Source organism: Hydra vulgaris, chromosome 04 (assembly GCF_038396675.1).
Source record: "Hydra vulgaris chromosome 04, alternate assembly HydraT2T_AEP".
In the NCBI taxonomy this organism is placed as follows: Eukaryota; Metazoa; Cnidaria; class Hydrozoa; order Anthoathecata; family Hydridae; genus Hydra; species Hydra vulgaris.
This window is the reverse complement of record NC_088923.1, coordinates 50,662,501-50,667,500: the sequence shown is the minus strand read 5'-3', so window position 1 is coordinate 50,667,500 and position 5,000 is coordinate 50,662,501. Positions and strand designations below refer to the sequence as shown.

General features: G+C 24.7%; 1 protein-coding gene across 1 annotated transcript in view; it reads left to right on the top strand.

The window, feature by feature from the left end:
* Positions 1 to 5,000, top strand: part of LOC100205625 (mRNA-capping enzyme) — an 84,485-nt gene that overhangs the window by 56,708 nt on the left and 22,777 nt on the right. The window lies entirely within an intron of this gene.

Below are 5,000 nucleotides of genomic sequence, written 5' to 3'. Positions count from 1 at the left end.
ACAAAAATCATAAAAAGCCACGTGACATTCCATTTTTTTGTCTTCAAAATGTGGTTAACTTAATATATAATAACACCTTTAATAGTTTCACTAATAAAAATCTTAAAGCAGTTGATGACTTGTTTAGAAATATTGTAAAAAATTTTACAACTTTTTTTATTTTATTTTGTAAAAGTTGTAACTACTTTTTATTACATTTTTAATTAATAAACATTTATTTTAAATAACAATAAAAGTAGATAAATATTACATATAAAATCGCTCATCTTTCAAGGAAAAAAAATCATAATGAGTTTAGAGATTCAGTTTGTTTTTGTTGCTGTAACAAAACAGACAACTACTCTCTTCGCAGTATGCCATCATTGTTGACACTAGTTCGAGATTATGTACATAAAGGATTCTGTTTTGATATAAATGCATTTCCCACTGGACTTTGTTGCCGTTGCAAAAATACTCTCTATGTCAAAAAGGTTATTATATTGTATAAATATTGTATTATATTTATTAAATTTTTTCCAAAATATTTCACTAAAAATACAAACAATCTTGTTCATAGCAGGGAAAGCCTGCAAAAATGATAGAAGAGGTTTGGAAAAGTGGAAGATAGTTACTTATAGAGGTAGGAAGGGTTGTTCCAACTGAGAATGCTTATATCCAATTTGTTGTATGGTGTAAGGCAAGTACAGCCACAAGATTTTTAACTTAAAAGATATCATTGAGTCAAATGAAAATTTCTGCATTAAAAGATTAAACTCATTCTGCGCAGATTGTTTTAGGCACCTATGCATGAGAACATCAGCTGTCAAAATGCTAAGAATCTTATTCTTTTCTAGTTTCTAGTTAAGGATCAAAATTTGTTACAATTATCCACTGGTTGATTTTTTTAATTTTCTTATTTGTTTATAATGACTTTCTGCAATATTTTATTCTAGTTTTAGGAGGATCGCTCCTACCTGTAGTACTAAAACCAAAGCTCCAAATAAATAAAGTAGTCTCTACTGATAAAATATTTGATATCAAGAAAAATCATGATCTACCTGAAAATGTTGTTCGTGATATTCTTAGAGATTTACAAAAAGATCTTGGTCGTATAATTTAAATGGCAGTACATTAATTTTTTTTTTCAAAAAATCCATAATATTTAATATATCTCACATTGTTTACAGTATGGTATTTCACAATTAGGTGTTGAAATGAATTCAATTGCTACAGTTATGAAGCGGTCTCATGTTCTAGATAAGTTTTACAGTTTTTTAAATGGAAAGGAAGATGAACTTGAAAACTCAATGTTGAATGATGTTGTATACATTGAAGATCTCATCAAGAAATGTTCAAGAAATCTGCTCTCTACATGGATAAGATCCTATGAAAGCCGTTTAGAGTTGGAATTATATTAGAGTTGGAATTGACGGGTTCACTGAAGGTTTTGTAACTTAACCTACTTTATATTACGCAAATAAAAGAAATAAAATTAGAACTATTATTCAATTGTGATTAATTTTCAGATTATAATCAATATTTTCTCAGGAGTGAACAAGGTGATAATTCTGGCTTTGCATGTAATGTCAAAGATAATAACCATAATCTTGGAATGCCTACTAAATTAATTAATCTAAGTCAGCTCAAATTTTTTGTGGCTTCTGACCTAAAGCTCATAAACGTACTTCTTGGCATATCAGTAAGAGATTTTGCTTAATTTTATTAATTTTTACTAGTAGCTATTAAAACATTAAATCTCAGAATAATAAAATAATTTATTATAGAGTAATGGTGGAAAACATGCATGTTGCTATTGTACTGGTACAATAAGCTCATCAGGTGACTTAAGAACTTTTGCCTCCTTAAATTCAGACTACTATCTGTACCAAGATGCAGGATATCCTTATAAGACTATTATTATTCAATATATGCAATTATTCAATAATGTTATTAACCCATATTTGCTTGAGGAAGATCGTAGAAAATTTATTCTTTATACCATCCCTCCTCCCGAACTTCACATGTATGAGCATGTTGTGACAAAAATTGTTGACATTCTTCTAGTTAATAAGGGCCCGAAATCTTTTTTGGACAAAAATAATGTAATATTGCATGTTTATAATGGTGATGAATTGGATGGACCTAACTGTGGTAAAGTTCTCAAATTATTAGATGAAATGATGCTGGTTAACCAATTCAGTTATACCCCTGCATTGAAACCCTGCAGAAGCTTAGAACAGGTAACAATTATATATATATATATATATATATATATATATATATATATATATATATATATATATATATATATATATATACATATATATATATATATATATATATATATATATATATATATATATATATATACATATATATATATATATATATATATATATATATATATATATATATATATATATATATATATCATATTCTTAAAATAATCATATACCTAGCATTTTTCAGTTGCAAAAAGTGGTTTTGGCATGATGCTAAAGCCTTCATGCAGTAAAGATATCTTGCAGTTTATTGAATCTGCTGAATGTTTAGAATACTATTGTAAAGATGTGTTTGACAAAACATTTAGTTTTTTTTTCAAGCTCCATATTATTAAATACCACCTTCTTTTTTTCAAGCTCCATATTATTAAATACCACCTTGTAGATTTTCTCAATAGGAATCAGAAAAATCTCTTGAACTTTTTTCAGAGCAAACATCCAAGGCTGTACATAAAAATTTAATAAAAACATTGAAGCGCTATGCTGTTACAGAGACGAACAAAAACCATGGATTGAAGCTTAAAAAAGTTGCTTCCACCTACAGCTCTATGAGAGTTTAAACTAACTAAATTCAAATTTTTTAACTTATTTATATAATATATATGATCTTATTGTTTATTTAAAAAAAAAAGTTTTTTATCAATTTTTTTTTGCTTTGAAACTTGTAATGTATATAACAAACCTAAAAATAGTAATTCTAGTAGCACGGAAGCCGTAAAGTCATCAAATCATTAAGGGTATTATTATATATTAAATTAACCACATTTTAAAGATAAGATAATGGATGGTCATGAGGGTTTCTATGATTTTTTTAATGAGAGAGCTAAAATAATCGAATGATATTGTTTTTTAAGCACTATTTTCTGGATTTCGGAAAATATCAATTTCGGACTAAGAAGGAACACTTTTGATTTTATTTTCAACACATTCCAGCTTGTACATATACATGTTAATAGAATCTAAAGGAAAACCTCATGTCTTTTGAAATTCAACCTAAAACCCTTAAAATCACACAGTGTGTTATTAAAAACTAAAAAGTTTTTTTGTTTTTATAAGCGATGACATTCTATGACAACAGTCTCTTTAACGAATTTTAATATAAGAATAGTTAAAGTTAATACATTTGAAAAGATAAACAAAATTTCGTTGAAAAATGTTTTAGAAAGTCGTTACATTAAATAAGTTTGATCTTAAATGCTTTTATATTGTCGAAACGCTTTTTAATGAAGTAACAAAACACTTGTAATGAATTTTTATAAGTATTGTGTAACTGTTTTTTTTTAACTTATATAATTATGTATTTTTTATGTTTGATGTTTATTTTTTGAAACATTAAAAAAACAAAGTACAAATGTTAAAACAAAGGATGAAATAGTTTTTTAATTCGTAAATTAAATAGAATAAGCATTTTAGTTTGATCAGTTTTGTTTTAGTCAAATCATCAAAACAAATTATTTTTTGTGTGGTCATATAATTGTATGCGATTGCACTTCTTCCTGTGAAACACTGTATATGTACATATACATATATTTACATATATATATATATATATATATATATATATATATATATATATATATATATATATATATATATATATATATATATATATATATATATATATATATATATATATATATATATGTACATATATGTATATATATATATATGTATGTATGTATATGTACATATATATAAGTATATATGTACATATATATATATATATATATATATATATATATATATATATATATATATATGTATGTATATATATGTACATATATATAAGTATATATGTATATATGTATATATATATATATATGTATATATTAATTATATATATATATATGTATATATATATATATATATATATATATATATATATATATATATATGTATATATATATATGTATATATATATGTATATATATATATATATACATATAATTTTTCTTTTTTTATAAAATTTATAAACAAAGAAAATACAACTTTTTATGGTACTCATAGTTTCATGCCTAAAGGCAAGGGGAAAGTTATGTTAAAAAATCATGAGGTTTTTGACAGAATCAAAATTAATACACTATTTAACTACTCTATCACTTTAAAAGATCATAAAGATTTTTTAAACAAACCGTCAGCTTTTTAAATCCAGCAAAAATAAAAATCGGAAGAATCATTAAATTTATTTTATCTAGCGTTATTGCTGAGCTGGAAAATATTCTCTGACTCTATCAATGGAAAAGGAAGCAAAACATTTTAGATTGGTTCAAAGGTATTAAAAACAAACATTTTTATAAATTTTTAATTTTTGAAATTATCGATTTTTATCCTTGATACGATAAAATTTGCTGAGAAGTATGTAACCATTAAAAACAAAGATAAACTAATAATTAAACAAGTCCAAAAATAATTGTTGTTTAATAATGAGCAACCTTGGATTAAAAAGAACAGTGGTTTGTTTGATGTTGCAATTGGTGCTTTTGATGGCCCAGAGGTATGTGAGCTTGTCAGACTTTTTCTTCTTTTTCAGCTATCCCAGCATTATAAATAAAGATTTTGGCTACTACCCAGATGATGGGTTAGAGATTTTTAAAAATGCTAATGGCCACCTTATGTATGCAATAAAAAAAACATTTAAATTTTATATTCAACTTTTTTAAAAATAATAATCTCTATACAATGTAACATGAATGTTGTAAACTTTTTTGACATGGCACTTAACCTTAATGACCAATCTTT